Source organism: Strigops habroptila, chromosome 10 (genome assembly GCF_004027225.2).
Source record: "Strigops habroptila isolate Jane chromosome 10, bStrHab1.2.pri, whole genome shotgun sequence".
Classification (NCBI taxonomy): Eukaryota; Metazoa; Chordata; class Aves; order Psittaciformes; family Psittacidae; genus Strigops; species Strigops habroptila.
The window spans coordinates 29,618,064-29,640,283 of NC_046359.1; the positions used below are offsets into that span (position 1 = coordinate 29,618,064).

Consider the following 22,220-nt stretch of genomic DNA (forward strand, 5'->3'; position numbering starts at 1 on the left):
TCACAATAAATCACTGACTCACTTTTAGTCAATACAGTTTAAACTCTCTTGATTTGCAACATATATTTCAATGCTGAAATTTCAGATATCTCTATTGACTAAGAACTATTTTAATTTTGCCACTATGCAAGTATCACAAACGTGTCGAACTATACCTGCAAAAATTCAAAGGGCAATTTTGTCAATAAGAATGTTAAAACTAACATGCAAGAAGACCATGCCAGTTTCAAGAAATCAGTATTAGAGAGGGTGCTTAGGGGCATTACAGGCAGTCAATGCAGTAATGATAGGTGTACATAGAGTTGACAGCAAAAAGGATTCCAGGAAGCAAGCATGTTAATAATTCAACATTCATTTTATGCTACTCATCAGGTCAGACATCAGCTGCAGGCAAATTTGGATAACAGATTAAGACACTATCTCCAGCTCCACCAAAGCTTAGTGCTCCTGTATGCTGTTGGCTGCAAGACATGCCCTTGCTGGACTGAATGGAGATGGGAACATCAGTGCAAAGATGCATAAAAAACCCACATTAATTGTAGCAAGAGGGCAGACACCATATTCTGTTATCCCATGTAGAGATGCAACATGTCAAGATATTTTAAAATGATTTCTATCTTCCAAAGCTTGCGCCTCAGTTTTGTCACTTAACTACATAGAATACATGCAGGTTAAGGTTTACATCTGAGGTTTAACAAACTAAGCTAGGTATCCATAAAAAAGTAAGATCAAGCCACACAAAGGAATACTCATAAGTATTCAGGCTTTTGCAGAACAACAACTAAAAGAATCTGATTAATTTAGCAGTTTAAAAAGAAAAGTAGACATTCAGCTTGGGGATTACACAGATAATTCAGTAAAACCTACTATACAAAAAACAGAACCACAGTCACAACAAATTAGAAATCGGTACATGAATAGAAGACTGCTGATGTGAGCCTTCAAACAGATGCTGAATTCAGCATGAGTGCCAATTTCAGTAGGTTTCCACCTCCCCAAAATTGAAGAGCTAGCATTAGGCAATCAGCTGTCTACATGAAGTGCTGCTTGTACTTTCCAGTCCCCAAAACATCTCCTACGTCCTTCTAAGTGACTCCATGTGAATGTCTCCACCATCTGTTCTATGGCTGGATACCATGGCCTTGTATTCCCCTTCTTACACAAACTACTGTCTTGGCCCCTCTATACCTCTCTACCACTTTTTCAGTTCCTGAAAAGTTCATGAATAGCTACCCCAGGCAACATTATCCCCAACACTGGTCCCACTGGAGGGAATTCCACTTGGTCCGCGACAGGTTTTATCCCCCTACTCCTGGCAATAGTCCCCCCACTGTGATATCCATCTGGGAGCAGTATGGGAACGACACAACAAACATCATTAGACATTTAGTTAAACTGTGCATGGAAGCTGAAGGCAATGGTATCACTCTGACAAATGACACTAATGGCTCCTACCACTTGATCAGTGCTCTGACTTGCAGACAAATGAAAACTGCTTATGTGCTTGAAGCTATGGCTTTACTGAAAGAAATGCATTTATCACTCCTTCCAAAGCACAGTGAACTCTGACTCCTGATTATGTCCTGATATTTTGAAATTGACTAAAAACATACTCAAGTGCTATAATACTGCATTCACAGAGAAATTACAAATCCTAGAATCATAGAATAGTTAGGACTGGAAAGGACCTTAAGGTCATCTAGTTCCAACCCCCCTGCCATGGGCAGGGACACCTTGCACTAAACCGGGTCACCCAAGACTCCAACCAACCTGACCTTGAACGCTGCCAGGGATGGAGCATTCACAGCTTCCTTGGACAGCCCATTCCAGTGCCTCACCACCCTCACAGTAAAGAGCTTCTTCCTTATATCTAATCTAAACTTCCCCTGCTTAAGTCTGAACCCATTCCCCCTTGTGCTATCACTACAGTCCCTAATGAAGAGTCCCTCCCAGCATCCTTGTAGGCCCCCTTCAGATATTGGAAGGCTGCTATGAAGTCTGAACCAGGAAGAGTTACTAAGACACTGCTGATTTAGTAAGACATGCCATTTTATATCATGCAACTCAGTGTATCGGTTTTAGAAGTAGGAACACCTATGCTACCCAAAAGACAGCTTCGCATAGTAAACATTAGTTACAAGTAGCAACATACTTAACTATTTTAGTTAAGAAACACAGCCGCAGCTAGCTTATATGCCTCTGATCATTAGTGTATTTCCAGAGAATTATGCAGGAGTATTTAATACTTACTAAATATTCACAATACTCTGCAGGAATAGTGTAATATGCAAGAAGCCAAGAATGCAGAAACAGTACCATTTTGCAAGCCTCAGTATTCATGCTTTTTGTCATCTGATCATGGACAATTTTGAAAGTCTTACCTTGAATGTAGTATAAAACTTCTTCCAGATCTTTGTCCTTCTGATACAGATTCACTCTAGACTCTTCCTTGTATATTAGGGGTGAATAAAGCAGAAGAGCCTGTGAGTCTGAAAGTAGTAAGACGGAAGAATTGACAAATTTCTCTCCTAGTTCAACACAATATTCAGTAGCTCAAGAACTGCTTAGGAGCAACATCTAGACTGGAATTAATAAAATACATGAACCACTGGAAATGGCCACATAAGTCCAGAAGCTCCTAGCTGTCTACGGTTACGCAGAAAAAGATCACATGAATGCCTTTCACTTGTCAGAGATGAAAGTATGAAGTGATCTGAACTACACCATGCAACGGCCACTACTTGCCAAAAACTCCCATGCTCAATACATACCACCATCAAAGATGACATGTAAGCAAACCCATTTCCAAACCAGGAATACATAAACCACATGACAGAGAGAGGCTGCATACACTTTTGCATATGCATGCTTTTCCAGTCTCTTTCTTCCCCCCAGAAACTTCAAATAAGAAATTCTCTAGAAATTGCTTTGTTTTACCACAAGGTTCAGAAAAATGGGTGAGGGCAGGTGAGAGACAATGCATACTGATCACTGTGAAGTTCTAAAACTTCTTTTTCAACACCAACAATATTTTTCCTTTCCTAGATGAAATGAACGTATTCAATCAATGTACCTTGCTTATGCCATGCTTTCTCAATAGGTAGATTTCAAGTAACTAATGCTTAATATAAAACTGGTCAAAAAGATTAACTGATGATGTTCAAGCTATTTTATTTAGGAGCACTATAAATCAATGTCACACACAAGGAATCAGCTTTTCATATAAAACAAACTGTATCGATTAGTTTGGCCACTTAGGTCCCTGCCATGGGTGACTCTTCATAGAATGATTCAGAGTGGAAGGGACCTAAGAGGTCATCCAGTTCAACTTCCTTCTCAAAGTCTTACCTCCTATAATCTCTTAACAGTCATCCCTACTGTAAAAACTTTTCAACATATATCCACCCATTTCAACTTAACGACCACTGCTTCTTTGTTTTCCCACTGTGCACCTCGGTAAAGAGATTGGCTCCATCTTGGTATGCATCCCTTGTATACACCACATGGTTGCTATTGGGTCTCTTTTAAGCATCTCTTCTACAGGGTAAACAGAGCCACAAAAAGCTCTCAGCATCCCCTCAGAGGTCACGTACTCCAGCTCCTCGACCATCCTGGTGGACTTGCCGTAAGTTTATCAGTGTTGTTCTTATTTGAGGTAGAAAGAACAGGAGCAAACCTGGATCACTATTACAGATGCAGTCTGGGAACATCTGGAACAAATGCCCGCTAAAGGGGAATAACACTCTTTTCATCACTATCAGGGTGAACTGCTGACTTGTAGTTAGCCTGCTGTTCACCCGAACCAGGTCCTTTTCCATAGAGCTACAATCCAACCAGCCTGTAGCACTGCAGGAGGGTTACTGATGCTTCTAAGATCGGCTGACCTTGTTGAACTTTGTAAGATTCTGACAGGCCCACTCTTCTAGCCTTTGAAGACTTCACGATGGCTGCCCTGCCTTTAAGCCACCCAGTACTGTGTCTACCACAAACCTGATGAAGGTGCATTCCACCTATTCCACTGGGTCACATTTTTAAAAAAAAAAAAAAAAAAAAAAAAGTAAGTCACAACAGACCCTTGAGGAGCTCCAGTTGTGACTATTCTCCAGCCAGAGTATTGAACTACCAGCTACCCTTTGAGATGACTTTTCAATGGGTTTTAACTTTGTCCCATTCAGACTGTAAAGAGGAGTATGCTTTGGGACACTGTAAAAAGCCTTGCTAAGGTCAAAGTGAACAAAAACCAAACATTCACTGCTCTCCCCTTACCTGAAGACCTACTCATTTGACAGAAGGCAGTCAGATTGGTCAAGCACGACTGACCCTTGGTAAAGCCATGCTATTTCCAGTCATTTTCTTCTACAAGGGCCCAGAAATGTTTTGCTACAGGTTGATACAAACTATTATTGGTAGTGCTATCAAAGTAAAGCAGTACTTAATGCTTTTATCAAGTGAAGTATAATAAAGAAAACTTTCTATAACATAGCAAGGATGCCTGAAACAGTGAAGAAAAACCATCTCTGGCTTCAACAATTTGCAGAATTCTAATGTTCCAAAGCTAAAATCTAAAAACTCCATGCATAAAAATAAGCAGGTCTCAACAAGTGAGCACAGCCATCAAGCAGTTGAGTTTCTGGCTAATTTTCAAGGTATCTGGCAGCAAGACGGCAATAACAGCAGAGATTTTGAAAAGAAAAACTTGGTGTTCATAACTCTACCTAATATTTGTTACAGAAACTGGTGGCTGAGAAAGGGAAGAGGAAGGAGTGGAAAAGAACAGAAAATGGCCAAGACAACTTAAATATATTTCATTATGCACATTAGAAGGCATTTCTGAAATTCAGATGGCTTACACATTTTCAGATGCGTTTAATTTCTCTCTGAACTGAAAAAAAAGCCACTTTGAGACCCCTGAACTTGAGCAACTACAGGACCTCCCAGACACAAAAACAGTCAGTGGATGATAACTACCAACTCTAGTCTCTCCCAGTGACGACATTACTCATGTTTCACCCTAAATACTTCAGTCCCTTTGCAGATCCCCAAAACATGCTTGAAGAAGGGAGTAGATAAGATTCTCCAGCTCCACATTAAGCAGTGAACAATGACAACACCACAGCGGATGAGCAGAGGCAGTCTTCTTATCCCCTGAGGAAATTTGCAAACGTGACAAAAAGCACAGAGGAACAGCTTGACTCACTCAGGAACTTTCTGACAAACTCCTTACCATGACCTTTGCTATGTAAAGTTTTGGTTTCTTCTGTATTCTCACATGCTTACAGAATAAAAATATTCTTGTCAGCAAGTGCTGATATTTAATTAAACCGGAATGACTGCTGTGAAGGGAATCATATCAACATCTGTAGCAGGCTATGCATTTGGGGAAAATCCAAAGGAAGAGATGGGTATTTTTAATTTATAATAGAAGTTTTAATGTCAACATTTAATTGCATGTTCTTTTACTTTAGAATTGCAACATGGCTGGTGACACTGCTGAAAATGTCACAGTTATGTGACTTCCAGTACGGTCTTCCCTTCAACACCAGTAGCTTTCCAAGTAAATGTAGGACTTACACTCACAAGACAGTTCATCAGGTATCCAAACCATCAACGTTAAGAACCAATATTAATAACTACACCTTAGAAGAACCTCTTTCAAAACATCCCAGAGTACAGTCTTACAAGAAGATAGGCTAAACTAAATCAGTAACTGCTGTAAGGTGAAAATACACCTCCTGCCCTGTGTATTTTCTACTCCAACTTCTGCATCAGTAGTTGCTCTCATATCCTCAGCAAACTGATTCAAAAACAACCCCAAATTATTCTACGGACTTTTAGCTAAAAAGAAGAATACCAGATGTTCACCAACTAGGCAGCATGTAGCAGAAGGCTGTTTGGGTAGGGGGAACCAACTCCCCATAACAAAGCGACAAAACCAAAGCTTATATTGTGTACATCTAGCAAGCCAGCCTCCAAGATATTACATCCATTGGTTTTAAACAACTGAAAAGAAATAATAACAGTGCCTGGCTGACAAAGGAAGCAAATATATCTACTGCCCAGCACTCCCACTGTGGTAGCGTAAGGTTTAATGACTAGAAATCAATATAGAAGAAATTCAGAATTAAAACCTCAGCTTCAACTGAATTACACACTAGCTACTACTTTAACTGAGATGGGCTTACCTTTGTCCTGCCTCTAGGGTTTTGAAGGCACTACCCTTTGGCAGTCAAATCAAACAAGACTTACTGCTTTTCCCATGCTTAATAGAAAAATTATTTGGGTCACATAAGCCCACTCTAATTTTCCTTTCCTTCTCTGAACACAGCAGTTTAGCCCAAGTACATCCTTTCAATCACTCAAAGACTTTCTAGGAACCCTTGCTTCCTCAGTAGCAGTGATGTGAGTCTGCCAATTCCATGACACCTTAAATCCATAATAAGAATAGATCATGCCATGCACTAAGTTCTCCTCTATCTGCAGGACTTTTTAGACAGTTTGGGGTAGAAACAAACTAAAAAGCCACAGCCAACATTCACAAAGTTCAGGAAAAAGCACTACAGACTAAATCTTCTCCCATGCCCCCCCAACCCTTCTCAAGAAGGGACACAACAGGAAAAAATGAGCTCAAAGAAACCACACATTGACAAAAATAAGGAGAATGAAGACTAATATTAAGAAGCTCCTCCCCATCCCACCTCACAATACAAATGCCAGCAATCAATTTATACTTGTTGGATTTCACCCATGCCAGTATCAGAGAGTCATGATACCTCTGAAAGGCGAAACAATTACAGTAGGCTAGCAGCAGACAGCAGAAGTTTGTAATAAAAGGTTGCATATTTGCTGATAAAAATCTTTCACATTATGAACTGATAAATGAACACAAAACAGAACCCTGTGCTAAGAGAATAAGGAAGAATACTCCTCAATAAATAACATGCTCTGCCTACTCAAGTATTGTCTGGGTTAGCCTAAGTTTTCAGTGAATTTATGGCTTCAATTCTTTAGAAAGTATTGTAGTTTTCTTCCTTATTAAGAGCACCACTTATTTCCTCTCCTGCCTCATTTCAGTTTATTTCCTGCAGTAACAGTATCAGACTTTGACCTGAAGAAAGGAGAGGACAAGCACTAAGTAGAAAGAATCAACAGTTCTGAACTCAGAACATAATAAACAGTGCAGAAGAAAGTTTGCTCATACGTAGCCCAGGTTCACCAATTCTTTTTTGTACTAGTGATAGCTTAAGGTTATTACTAAAAACAGATACATAACAGAGAAGGATGAGAGAGATTCCAATATGGTGTTCTAGGACTGACTGACTTTGGAAAGGCTTCAAGCACAAATCTGACAACTCATGACAGATCTAAGCTGTCATGTCTGCTTTGTATGCAAGAGCTTCTGTTTTAATCAGTGATTCAATAAACAAACGAGACCTATGGAGGAAGGGACAACATGGACAGACATATTAAGTAGTTTTCCACATTAGCTTCGCGTTTTTTGTGGAACTGACAAAATAACCAGGTTTCATGTCTGGACAAACCTTAAGACCTTTCAAACAAGCAAACAAACAAACAAACAAACACCTTAGTTACTTCAGCTATGGAATTGTTACCCCAATTGTTTTTGTTTATACAAACACATTTGAATCTGGTAACCCCAAACAAAGCAACAGCAAAAGAAGATCACTTCAAGTAACAATTGACCAGTATTTTTCCTAGATGAGGCCTACTTTCCCTCTGTACAGATTTAGAAATAGGGAAAACTTCAGATTGAAAATAGGATGGTCATTAAATATATCTGAGAATACACAGTATTTTTCAAGGAAACTATTTTCAACTATAAATAAAGGGCTATAAAAATACAATTTCAGAATACTTTCCCCAGTGACATTTTTCTGACCATGTTAAATTCTATTCCCTGCCATTGGCAACTGCAGCCCACAAGCTCATTTCAAGAATCCTAAACTGTACCAGAAATTTATTTCTTCCCCTCTGACTCTGTAAGTCAAGCCCCATTTTACTTCATGTTAAAAATAAAAAATAAAAATCATAAATTGTTTTGACAGTCTGTAACCTTATCCCCTTCCCTCCCAAAGTCAGACATTCTACGTTGACAGCATTCTGTTTTTTCTTTAAATTAAAACAATAGTGCAGCAATAGTCAAAACCACATGGTAAGCTGTTATGGTTAACAATAGCTACTATTTTGAGTTCATTAAATATTTTTAGATTTCTTCTTTAGTCTAGAATTGCTTGTGTTTAGTGCATTCTAGTTAAGAAAGTGAGAAGTCATCCTATTGGATTTAATGTTACAAGCCAGATACTGATCTTCAAAAGCTCTTAACCTCCATCATTCTTACACTCAAATATAGTAATAAAACATATAGAAGCATAGACTTGGTTCACCAGAAGGCAAACCAAAGCGGAAACAGAAGTGAAATAAATACAACTGGTTAATATGATAAAAAGATAGGATACAAACCAACATCACTCTGGCAGAGTACTAACAATGCTTTTCTTCCATACCACACACAAGCCTAAGTATTATTTCAATTTTAAAACATAAGAAAATGTTAAACTATAGCTTTTATCATTTACAAAAAACAGATGAGCTCTCAAATGTCTGCCTGCAGAGGAGACTGCACAGCTATTTAACTCTAGCAAACACTGTGGAACATTCTCTTTCCAACATAATAGTCTGCAAAAGTGGCATGCTTGTCTTTCTCTTGATCCCACAAATGACTTCTAAAAGAGAGACACCTAAAACTGCTTCCAGTTTCTTTACGTTGTAACAGATGCACAGAATCTAAAGAAGGGTTGGTTGTAAAACCTCCCAAAACCCAAGCTATTGCTATTATTAAAGCATCTATTAAGCATCTATTAAATGACTGAATGCCTATGAACTTCTAGGTTATCTTTTAAACAGCAGTTCAAACTGTGGTGCACTTAATGGAGGATTTACAAACAGGTTTCACACACACACTCTTACCCCCAACTCTAGCTATTGTTTTCGCAAGACTGTTTCCATTTGAAGTTTTATGCAAAACCTTCCACTGGCTTAGAAAAAGTGCTCCTCAGAGTAACGTAATCAGCCACAACCTGGACTTTGGATGATTCCAATAAATTCATCCACCAGCCTAAGCAACCAGTAAGAAAAACGGCAGAAAAGACATCACCTCAGAGAAAAGGAAAAGTGAAACAAGAAATCTCTTGCTGCAATGTATCTCCTGGAAAAGTGGTAAAGATGCAAGAAACATGACAAGCTAGCAAATGGATAAACATCACATCTGAGGAGTCAGTTTAATACACCTATATGTAGTAGCCCCACAATTACTGGATAATACTAAAGATGCCTGTAAATCCCACCTGTAATTAGACATTATTAATAACCTTCTTAGAGGCATCACTTCAGTTCTTATGGATGACACACAAAGTGAGATGTTCATGAGTCTTAGCAGACTACACTGTGCACTTGGGCTCTATCGAGATAGATGGAGCTGCTTCGCCTTCTAAGATGTAGGACTGATCTACATTGACTACCTCAGGGAGCCAATGGACTACCTCTGCCGGGTCTGCATTCCCAGATGTTTTACAACAGCTGAAACAAAAAAAGCTTGTTTGTCTCAAATACATCTTTGTCTCAAATACACATATTAAAGAGGACCCTTTTCTTGAAAAAATCAGCTATAAACATTTTTTCTCAAATGCCCCACAAAGAATCAAACTTCATATTTTAGACAGTAGAAACCAGTGCCTGCAACTAGCACCATATCTGAAGGAAGGTCTTGTGCATAAACTGGTATGCTTTTGACCACGATGAGAACTAGAACAAATAAAACAAGTATTTTATTACTATACTAGGGAAATGGAGAGCAGGAACAGAAAGGACACAGAAACTGAGTAACATCTGTGCTAGGTTCACCTTTATACCTTTACAGAAGCTCTCTGAAATGAGTGCTTTGAGTATAGGCTCACTTAAAATTGAAGCAAAAGGAACAATTTCTACAGTTTTACACACTGAAGACAGAACTCTCAGAGCTCAGCCTACAGTACCGTATCACTTCAGTACAGTACTTCTCATCTGAAGTTCCAAAGCACATTACAGTTTCAGCAGCTTTTCAAGGTCACAAGGGCGATCACAGACACAAGTCTCTTCCCCCTCCAATTCCTAATCCACCACCCTCAAAATCCACTCTAGCTCTCCTTCAGAGACTTCAATACATCATTCATTTTTTAAACTTTCATTCACTTCTAGAATCATGGTCCAAAAATACCACACGCGGTAACAGTGTGTATTACAACAGGCTACAATGCACATCATAGGTGCCTTTAGACCCGTCTATATTTATTTGGAGGTGGTTTAATAAGCATGTGGATATTATTAGAAATTTTATCTATCCTATAGAGAAGATTTTTAGTAGCCCTTAAATTGTTGTCATTAGGAGCCTAATTTTCTGCTTCTAGATACATTGCCTGAAATGCTGGGGAGAAAGGGGAATACTACTAACACTTCTGGAATAAATTTTAAATAGTGGTAAATATAAAAAGACAGTAAAGCAAGAGATAGCCTTAGTGGAAAATAAGTTACGAACTTAGAAAGCCAAGCTACCGTGTGTGTCATTCCCCCCCACCAAGTTTTATTGAAACTGGCCTCAGTCCAGAAGGTAACACAAGGGTAAATATTTCAAAGATAATCAGGTCCAATGAGTTTTCTGGAAATAGAAGTCAGATTAAGGAGAGAAGTCCAAATTAGTGCCTCTTCAGGACAAATGCAGCAGGAGCTCAGCTATGCTACTAAAAAACAACTTCCCATATAGGACGGCAGGATAGATGGTGCCCCAAACACGTGAAAATACTCTCAGAGCTCACAATACAGTACAACCAGAAAAATCCAACCAAAGACACAAAGCCACAGGAAGTCAGGCTTCATAACTTGTTGCTCACACAGCTAGTTTCATTCTTGATTAACTGAGGTAACGCTGTGAAAGAACTACTTTCTAGAATTTATTGTAGTTTTAACACCAGTCATTTCCACACACAGTTTCAAAACTAGGGACAATAATTTAGGAATAGAGATTCAGATACCTGTCAAGATAAACAAACAATCCTTACTCAGAGAGCAGCAGGACAATTTCTGCAGTCCTGACAACAGCACTCTGGAGGCAGGAGAAGGCAGAATCCAGTCCCACATGTAGCTCAACACCCTCTGCAACCCCCAACGCGCATTTTAGAGGCCCAGGCTGTACAACTGCATTAGCACTTTTGAAGTAAACCTGGGTCACAACACACAGTGTGCTTTGGTTCACACCTCAAAGAAGTTCCTGAACACATAACCTGGACATCTCTTAGATTAACCTGAACCAAAACTCTGGGAAAACACCTAATAGCCTGTAATGTTTGGAGTTTACGTGGTCCACAGAACCACGCTAAAACTAGTCCAAAATAAAGCCCCTTGAAGTACACACACCATGGACAGTGAGTCTGCCTGCCTTATCGTAGCTTTACTCTACAATCTCAATTGCAGCATACTGCAATATTGCTTATATATTGTAAATATAATCAATGTGGCAGATATTGCCCATTCACCTAAGAGAGCCTTCGAGGAGCAGTAACTAAACCCACAGACCTAAGCTGCCAACACATACCTATTAGCCCTAAAAAGATAGGCTGCACTGTGAATTTGAGTTTTCCTTTTCCTGGAGGAACTATAGCAGCAGCTTATCACCACTCACCTGTTTTTGCTTCCACCCCTTTGGAGCTAGGAGTATCAAAAGCCAGTGGAATACATCTAGGAAAGTTCTCTGAATAAAGTTAAACAAACCCAAAGATCTACACAACTCCTGCAACACCTACATTTACTGTTTTATAACACTTTTAAAGCAACACTGAAAACACAACCCAATAACCTACATCAATGGCTCCACTGCAGCTGGTGATAGGAAAGGAAGAGCAGCATGTGCTCGATAATGCTTTATATTACTTGCACATCAGCTTAACCAACAAAGCTACCCAGAAAATTTTTTTTTTATTATTTAGAATAAGCTAACATAATATTCACTATTTCAGTTTTCCACTTGAATCAAAATATTGGTTCTTTACAAATAGCTCCATCATTTGAGATGTGTTCTCTCCAGTCACCAAGTTTTCTTTTGCTACACAAAACGTTAAATACACATGAGTTTTGAACAAATAATACTGGCATTAGTAAGAAAGATAAGCTAGTGAGAACAGGCCAAAGCAGTATTGTATGAATTAATTACAATAAAGTGTTACCTCCTCTACTCAACAAATCATTATCTCACTTCATTACCTCCTTGATAAAAACAATTAATTCATATACTAACAATGCAGAGCCATGTTTGCTCTACATTCAGTAAAGGTCAACTTCCTGCACTGGGGTGCAAACACAGAAGTAGGATTACTGAAGACGACATTTTCTGTTAACATGCTAATCCCCTGAAAACTGCAAAGAAAGACCTATGCTTTCCTTTGTGATTTAACTGGTTTGTGGTCACTGACTTCTCATTACCATAGACACTAAAAAGCCATCTTAAGCTCTCCAGTAGCCTACTTTTAAACATCCTTAAACGATGTTTTTCTGCACTGAATTCCTCCTAACTCTTGTGAAAATAGATTTAAGTACCTAGCTGTACCGTTTGACAGAAAACTCAATGAAAAGTTTATTTCCCATGAAAGATTGAGAACCTATGCCAAAATAACACACTGAAGTAATGTTAATGAGAAACTAATAGTGCATGGGGAAAGGGTTGTGGGTGACATTTTTCCTAGCAGAAAAATAGCTGAGCCTGAATAATTTCCTCTGAAATTATAAGAATGCCTGCTGTCCACTGAGATATGGCATTGTCCCTTCTGTAATCTTCCACATTAAAACATCTTCTCTCCCAATGGAATTTTTCTAGGAGCCAGAAGACTAATTTAACCTACACTTGACAACCCTTGTGTCTCATCATGCCAATAACATCTCAAGAAGTTGGGAAGAGCTGAACTGCTCATTGCAAGAAACTGAGATGAGCTATACCAGATCACTTATTTCTTACCATCTCATGCAAAGCTTTTCACACTAGTTTCCTTTTGGAGTGACTCTCATTAATTCTTCAGTATTTTTATTTGGCTTTAGCACAGACAGAAATCTGTACAAGATTCATTTGCCAAATTTTAAGCAGTTTGACCAACATTTCCCATGCTGGGTATATCTGCCCAAGACTGAAAGACACCAGCCAAATAGCTGAGGAGTTTGCAAGTTTGTCTGTTAAAGAAAAACAGGTTTGATGATCTTTTTGGAAACTCAGCATCCTTGTTCTTGCACCCAGGACACATCTTTCATTGTCAATGCAAAGAATTTCTCTCTTCTGGGCTTTTGTAGTCTGATGTTACTTCAATTTGGGTGGCTTTTTAATTTTTTTTTTTTTTTTTCCCATCAAGAACCTGCAATGACTTGTCCAGATTTTTAAGTTAAATTCCCTGAAGGCTTTATGCATACTAGATACGCTGAAGACCAGGGCTAAACTAGACCCTTCTGGAAGTTTCATAAAACATTTATCCTGCATTCACACTGCTAACACACAGTGAGAAGGAAGAAGCCATAGTTCACACCCTGTACCTCTATAAGACAAATCTTGAAGATGATCAAGCATAAACAACTGAAGCACAGAATGAGAGAAGTGACAAAGTGAAAAGGATACAAGACAGCAAAAACTTTTACTTTAACAGTTTTCTGAAGAAATGACCATTGCTCTCCTCCAGCCTAAGGAGACCAATATTCAGATCAAATCACTTGGGTTAAGAGGCCCGAAATCTGAAGAGTGCTTCTTCATTTTCACAGAGAGAAAACCTCTTTGAACAAGGTCATGAGAATTGAAAAAATAACCAACCAAACAACAAACAGAGTATTCTTGATGGAACTAAGGTGGTGGGCAGAAAAAAAATTGACATTAGAGAAAACAACTACTATAAACACAGAGATATGCATGACCTGTTGCAGTAATCACTCTCCACAATCCACACATGGAGTGTAGAGCTTGCATTCTTTCACCAAGGCTTTTCTATCCACTTGGAAGAGACCGTGCTTGCAAAAACCAATTGTTTGCTAGCTATCTTCCACTGATGACTGGAAAAGAACAGCTATTTAGCACTTACTAAGCTACAGCACTAGGCCTATGTGGCAGATTTAAGCATTCCTACTGGTCAGATGATCCAAGACACTAACAAATGATCACTTTCATTATTTTTTTTTTAACTCAAAAAAACTCTGAAACAAACAAACAAAAGCCAACAAAACCAACAAACAAAAAATACGCCAAAGAAAAACCACCCACACATACACCTAAGAACATTATGGCAGCATTTAGCTATGTATGCTGCAGTTTGCTTCATTCAAGATTGACATTACCCTCTGAATATACAACCCCATCCCTTCCTGCAGTCTGAATAAACCCTGCTCTGAAGAGTGGTATTCATTATTATAATACTTCACAGACACTGATTCTTAGGTCCAACATTAAGAGTGGATTTTTACTGCCTTTCCCTTTCTTTTGCAATATGGAGGCAACATATTCATATAATAAATACTTGCTCTCAATTGCCCCCTCTGAAAGCAGCAGTTCTTGACACTGAGCACCTTAAAAAACTATGTTCAAAACAGATTTCACAAGATTTAATTGCAACTGTGATGGGTTTATATTTCTGCAAGACAGGGTCTAAAGTTTAGTAAGTCAGAAGCACATGTTAGTGATCACCGCTGGGAAAGTTTAAGTAAACAATGATAATTCCACACTGGAGACAAGAAGGGAACGGGATTACCCAGGATAATTACTATGAAGACTACTCTTTTCTATAGTTCTCTAGTTCCCTACCTCACTAACTGACCACCTCACAGCTACTGCAATAATAGAAAAATGGTTCTATGCACTCCCAATACAGCCCTCTCCATACTACATCTTCATGTTATGTACCTTAATTAAATCATCATCCTATATATCAATCTCCTCTAAATATCTGTGCAGAGCAGGAGACAAGGGGCTGTGTAAATAATACTACCACAAACCTGCAGAACATTGGATACACATGTGCAATTTTTCCTCATTTCCACCTGAGCAAAGCACCTTTCCATTCTAAACGGATCGTCTTTTCACACACCTCTGACTCTCAAACGTTTATGAGCTAACCCTCTCAAATGCAAGTGTAAGTCCAGTACAAACGACTTCATGGCTTCTGGATACATGCACTCAGTTAAAGTGTATAAAAGTATACATAATGCACATCATAAATATATATAGTGGACATTTGAGCCCCTGAGCTCACACATATATGGAGGCTTGCCTATATCACACTAAGTGCTGCTGACCTGTCAACACCATTATGAGTGCTAGTTTCAGCAAGTTTACCCTTAAAGTTAATGGACAATTTAGCCAGTGGAACAAACAGAACAAAATAGACAAAAAGCACCTTTAACAGAAACCCCTTGACTACTTTGTAGCCTCCTTTAATCTGATAACATTCAGAACAGTCACAAATTGCTTGATCTTTATTCACTTTTTTTTAGCTTCCGCTGGCTGTCACAACTATAAAGTACTTCTCTCCATAGCAAGAGGAGCAAAGAATCCCCACAGCCTCCCACCTACTCAGGATGTACCTGGGACACCAGACCCAGTTCATCATCCCTTCCCCCCACCATTTCAACTTTTCCTAGCCTCAGCCAAAACTGCCTGCCTCTTCTCTCCACACACAGACTAGAGGCCCCACTAACTCAGCAATATGAAAACTCCAGTCTCCCTTTTGCACAAATATCATTCCCCTGATACACACATATATACATAGACGAACAATCTTCACCCTGTATATGCATAATGCCCACAAATTCATCAGATAGTCCCTTTTCAAATGTACACAAACCTGCCAAAGACTCCACCATTCATTTCTACCTCTACATAGTCACCCAAGCCCCCTCGCTTTCTTATGATCCATGGAAATTTACCCACATCAAGAGCGCATTGATGCCATTATAGACAGAAATTTACACTGCCTGACACCTGTCACAAATATAGGTACCTACAGGTTTTTCTTCAAACGGCACTATCATGACCCCAGCAACACCTGCCATTTGCTACACGCTTTCCAATTTGCATCCAATGGCTCAAACAACAAACATCCAGCTTTTCAGTTTCACCAAGAGGTGAGACAGCAGTTGACAGTTCCTCTCATGTTCCCAGGACACAGACCACACTGCTTGCTGCCCTAGTCCATCTCAATGCCCAAGAAACAGGGCTCTGAGCTGGTAACAGGCATGCATCTCTCTCAGCTCTCAGTGCGAGCAGCAAACCAACATATATGCAGAAGGTACATGCGTGCCTTTCTGTCCACATACCATCTCATATTACACACGAAGGTCTTGCACATTAAGTCTAACCACATTGGCCACCAAACAAAACAAGTTCAGAACCTTGTAGCAACCTGTTACCACTGTGCCTGTAAGTTGTACATGGGCTTACCACCCAAAGCCTCCCTCCTCCACAATGCTCAGAAGCCAGCCAACTTATCACCTTACTTCTCACAACACACACAGTATTGTTTACCTATCCCTCCTAAATTCTTAGGCCTTCGTGTACCACTATTACTAAATACATGTGGTTTCACGCACCGTCTGCATCCCCACAGTAGAAACATATCCCTCAACCTACCACAGCACACAAAACAACACAGATTTTTCCAGCTGCCTCGAGCCCATCAAAATGACTCCCTGCCTTCAACTAGCTACAAACTACAGCAAAAGCATATCAACGTTTACATCCACTGGGTTCACAAAGCCAGCAAGTCCCAAACTATAGGAGACAACTTCCTTCAACTTTTTTCCCCTTCCACGCCAGAGGCAGCACCCAGGCACTGCCCTTCTGTGACTTCATCCCCCCTGGACACCGCCACCTCGCCACCAGCACCCAGGCCCAACGGCAGCTTCTCGCTCCAACACCAGGGCCGTACCGCAGCTCGCCACCTCCCACCACCCCACCCCGTCGGTAAACACCGGCCCCGCCACTCCCCCGGCCCCGGCCAATGCACGTGCACAGGCTCGGCCCGCCGGCCGCCCCGACCTTGCTCCGCACGCAGGCACCGGCCCGCCGGCCGCCTCCGGCCCCTTCCCCTGCCCTGCCCGCACTCCGCGTTACGCACGCGGGGCCTGGCCGGCCCGCTCCCCCACACGCAGCGGCCGGCGTGCGGGGCCTGGCCCGCCGGGCCTCCTGCCACCGCCCCGGCCCGCCCCGCGGAGGGCGGGCCCGCCGGCCCCCATCCCCAGCTACACCGGCGGGCTCGGCTTCCCCGCCACTTCCTCGCCGTCCCTCCCCCGTGCGCCTGCCCCGGCTCCGCCGCTGGGAGGGAGGCCGTGCCACTACGGCCCCCGGCCCTCTTTTTCTGCCCCGGAGGGAAGAGTCGTCAGCCGGGCCTGCGCGGCGCCCGCCCGCCCCCCAGGGAGGCTCAGCAGCAGGCCCTGCCCGCCGCCCCCCGGAGCAGGCCGGCGCTGCCAGCCCCCGCTTCCCACAGCACCGCGCAGGCCCCGCCGCTCGGCAACACGCGCGCCCAGGCCCGACCCGGACTCCCGGACTCTTCCTCCTTTCCACCCCCCCGGCCCGACGCAGCCACGACCCGCTCGTCCGTGCCCCACGACCGGCCCTAACCCCTCTACCTGTCGGCGGACAAGCGCCGACGTCCCCCGGCGTCCGCGCCCCAGGCGGCCGTTGCAGGGCCCGGCCCAGGTGAGGGGACCCTGGCTCGGCCTCAGGCACGGGCCGCCCCGCGCTGGCCGCCGCCGGCCGCAGTCACCGCCCGCTCGCGCACTCCGAGTGCCGCCAGCAGCGCGGACATGTTGGGAGCCCCTGTCCCAGAGGCCGCCGCTCGGCCCGCCCTCCCCACCGCACACGTCACAGCGCCCCGGGAGGGGCGGGCGGGGCACGGCAGACGGACCCGCCCCCACCGCCCCGCGACCGTTACCGGCCGGGCCGCCTCACGTCCTCCCCAGCCTACTGGCTGCTGCTGCCGTCGCTCATCCCGTGCCGCCCTCTCCCAGTGACCATTGGCCGCCCGCCTTGCCGGCTCTACCCTTCTTCGGTATCATTGGTCAAGCCCTTCGCCGCTCACCCGCCAGCCCCGCCCGAAAGCTTTTTCCTGATTGGGCCTTTCCCCTATGCTTGGTAACAATTGGCTGCGGCTCCCGTCAATCAAGGTGTCGGCACACGAACTCTGTCTCTCTCCGCACGTTTTACCCGGCCTCGCAGCCGGGACAGGACTGACGGAAGCGGCTGTCAGCGAGCGCCCTCGCCCCTCCCAGCCGCCCTCCTCCCGCCACATCCTCTCCCTCCCGGCGCGGTTTGCCTGCAGGCCATTGGCTCTCCGCGCCGCCAGTCCCGCAGCCTCTCTCGCCAGGGCCGCCGCTCTGCGAAATGGGCGTGACTCGGCCGCTGGCTGCCTTCTCGTGATTGGCCCTCGCCCCTGCCAATAAAGCGGGGCCGGCGGGCCCCGGCGGAGCCGCGGAGCTAGTCCCGGCGCGTGCGCCGCTCCGCACGCCGATTGGCCGCGAGGCGGGTAATGAGCGGGAGAGGTGCGCGGAGCCCCCCGCCCCCCCGTGTCCCGCGGCGGGCGGCACGCAGGACCCGTATGTTCGCGCGATGACATCACCGTCAGCCAATCAGGGAGCGCGGGACCGGTCTCCCGGCTGCGGGGTGGGGGGAGGGAGAGGCGTGGCCGCCGGCGGCTCAGGCCGGGTGCGCGCCGCGGCCGGTTGTACCGCAGCGAAGGACGAGGCGCGGGGTGTCTCGGTGCGCGCCGCGTTCCCGCCCGCGGCGACCCCCCCCCAGGGAGGTCGCTGGTCCCGGGCAGGGAGCCCAGCACCGCGGCGGGGCCGGCAGCGCGGGAGCGGGTGACTGCTGTGAGCCGGAGCCTTCCCGGGGCAGGCCGCAGCTCACGCCCTGCCTGAGCTCGCCTCGTGTGTGGCTGCTTTATGACCGCCGAACATAAATGTTTGTGCGGGAAGGAACGTGAAAATGTGCCGGTGCCTCATAACCCCGTGCTATTCCCACCTTTGTCGGTCAGCTGAGGGTGAGCTGGGGCTCACCTCTCGAGAAGGACCCAGTTCGTGCCCACTGTACAGCAGTTCTGCTCACTGTCGTTAGACACTACGGGCTTTCCTTGTAAGCTAAATGCCAAGAGAAGCATTGACACTGCATTACACTCCCGGGAGCCCAAAGTTCATGTACCACCGGTGCAAATGGCAGACTCATCCCTTGTCCATGTAAAATGTGGTGTTTCCTCCCCACACACTACCTACATCAGAGTGAATGAACGCTTGTCATACGCAGGACTGGAGATCATGGGTCTCAACACAGTTTATGTAGCATTTTTATTTATCCATCTGTCTCCTCTGAAGACAAAAACTTTCCCTTTGGAGCTGGCATTCTTTCCTAGTCTTCCACACAGGCACACTATGGGATTATTTTTCCCAACTCCCCAATTACACCCACAGTAAATACTACACAGCTTTTAGCTTTAAGATCATCAGCACCACCACTCACACTAGAAATTCCTTGCATAGAGCTCTGGAGGCACTTTCAGCTCATGGAACTAATGCAACTGCAGCATTAAGAGCTGAAGCTTTGGTGGGTTCAAGTGTGCCTGTTCCTCAACATCGAACTGGGAAAGGTCACTCCAGCATGACAGTGCTGCTTCTCACAGCCCTGTACCGGTTGATGGAGTTGATTGAGAATGAAACCTGGATTGCCTCAGCACAGGCACTCGTGAGCAAGTTCAGAAACAGCCAGAACGCTGAGCCTGCAGTTAGCCTTCTGTCACAGAAAACTTGCTCATAGACAAGCTAATTTGAGTGCCCAGACACAGCTGCCAATCAACCTAGTTAATTCTGTGGTGCCCACATGATCTGGGACTCAAGATACTCTTATATATCTAGCTAGGTTTTTGGTTTTGGTTTTTTTCTTTCCTCAGGCTTATATCTCATAGTTATTTAAACACAATTTATGTATTATTAAAGCGATGAGAAATCCAGCTAAAAATTGCTATATCTTCAGGTTGATGAATGTAAAATTCATTCAGCCTAGATACTTCTTGGACTTTTGAAATAGTTCTTATTTCAAGTGATTCACCTGGAATTTTGTGGGAGTCTGCCACTGTTCAAAGTAATGGTAAACCTTGCACAGATTTCAGCAGGGACAGAACTGGGCTGTAATTTTATCAGGTCTCTGTTTACACCCACTACTTTGCCTCTTGGCTACCTGCCAGAGAGATACCATAGGTAGCATTAGATAATCTTCCTCAGCATGACCAAGGTATACTCAGCTGCTACTAACTCCTCCATCTAATTTACGGTAGCAGCCATTTTTCCTGCAGTGACTGCGAAAACAAGAGCATAAAGAAATACTGAAGGAAATCATGAGTTGGTCTTTTCAGTTGTCACTCAAACCTTCTTACTCTGCCTTTCTCCTTGCTTCTAGGTTTGACACTGTTCTTATCCCCTTCATTTCAGCTCTAACTGCAGATATCATTTTATAGCAAATTTTGAAAATAATCAAATACTTCCTTATCATACCACCTCACCACCAGTACAACCTTTACAGAATTGACTTCCCAAAATATTACCCTCCATTATCTCTAATGTAATAAATCATATCCCCTATTGCTTCTCAAACATGACCTGCTTAAATGTTAGAGATTAACTAGAAATCTACACCATGCACACGAGTCCTCAACCCAGTGTAAACAGCACATTGCTAATCACTAGAAAATGTGCATATCTGGCCGGTTTATGTGGGCTAAAACTGAAGGCTGACATTGCTCAAGAGGTGTGTGTGGCAAGAGGCAAGCAGCACAGTGACGAGCAGCAGGGGTGGTGGGTGAAGTAATAAGTAGGTGAAATAATGGTTCTATGTGGCAACGTGGAGTTAATGGCTAATCTAGGGATTTTGTGCCTTTTCATGGCTGGCCCCAGTGGAGCGTCCTGTAAGATTACTGAAGCAGGATATTTGTTTGAGAGTACATGTGTGTTGGATTGACAGTAATGTGTGCATGCCTGAAAGTACGTGCATTTTCTAATACATGCAATGGCCATCTGATTCTCAGTGGTGGTGAAAATAATGATTAACTATAGAAAAATAGATTGTACAAGATAAAAGTTAATTTGCAAACAACTGATACTGCAGCTAAAAGGAATGAAAGTGAATTCTTACCACAGAGTTTTTAAAATTCCCATATTTTCTAAGTTCCATTGTTATCGGTGAACAGATTTGTCCTTTTCTCAATAATTAAATTTGTTTCATGTTCAAGTGGATGAGCTCTAAAACAAGTCTTGACAAAATATCAGTAACTTTGGGAAGCTACTTGATCTGACAGCATTTTCACATCATTATCTCAAATGTACTCCTGGTTTTCAAAAAGTTAGCTTTTCATCTGAAGCCTGTACCCATCTAGTGTTTTAACTGGCCTTCATGCTGGTTTGACCACAAGTGGCAACTGCTCTAGTTTCACAAGAAAGCATTCTCAGACACGGAGAATATTCATGTATCATGGATATTTGTTATGTGCAAAGCAAACAAACTCTTTCATTTTCAGCTGAGTAACCTCCCATGGAAATTAATTCACTAAACAACAGTAGTTAAGTTCTTCACCACTCCCCTGTGTGCCCCTTCCAGATTACACCATGTGTGAAGAAGGAAATCACCACAGACAATAAGGTCATCTTCATATTAAGAAATGAGTAGACAAAATTTTGAAAGATTCATGTAATATTTTGCCTTGGTTTTGCTCAACAAGAGGAAGATTAAGTGCTAATAGAGCAATGTGGAATAGGAAGAATGTGGGATGGGTAACAAAGAAAAAAACACAGATACAAAGGCAAAAAACAAGTAATGTTACTGTGTCAAATAAAATAACTAAAAAGTGGATGTACTATTTCCAGCATTTGGGGAAAAAATGATGGAATTTCACAAAACAGTTCAAGACCCCCCCTAGTGATAAAGAAAACTCATGGTGTTCCTAACTGGAACATGTGGATTGGAGGGGATTTGCAGTTGAGGAAACATGGAAGTGAAAATAAAGATGAGTAGTAACATTCCATGTTAAGGAAGCAATGTTCTGCAAATAAAACATAGAGAATAAAACTGCTCAAAATTTAGTTCAAATTTATTTTTGGAAAAGATAGTACACACAGAG

The 22,220-nt window shown here is 43.0% G+C and overlaps 1 protein-coding gene across 13 annotated transcripts in view; it reads right to left on the reverse strand.

The window, feature by feature from the left end:
- Positions 1 to 17,952, reverse strand: part of PPM1B (protein phosphatase, Mg2+/Mn2+ dependent 1B) — a 62,781-nt gene extending 44,829 nt beyond the window's left edge. For 2 of the 13 annotated variants that reach the window (XM_030498991.1, XM_030498987.1), the window contains exons 1-2: positions 17,692 to 17,947; positions 2,382 to 2,489 (exon numbers count right to left, since the gene is read on the reverse strand). The gene's annotated coding sequence lies outside the window, so the exon portion shown is untranslated. Of the gene's footprint in view, positions 1 to 2,381; positions 2,588 to 17,691 lie in introns of those variants that run through there. The other 11 variants (XM_030498989.1, XM_030498982.1, XM_030498981.1 and 8 more) reach the window with 9 other exon arrangements.
- Positions 17,953 to 22,220: the final 4,268 nt, after the last annotated feature.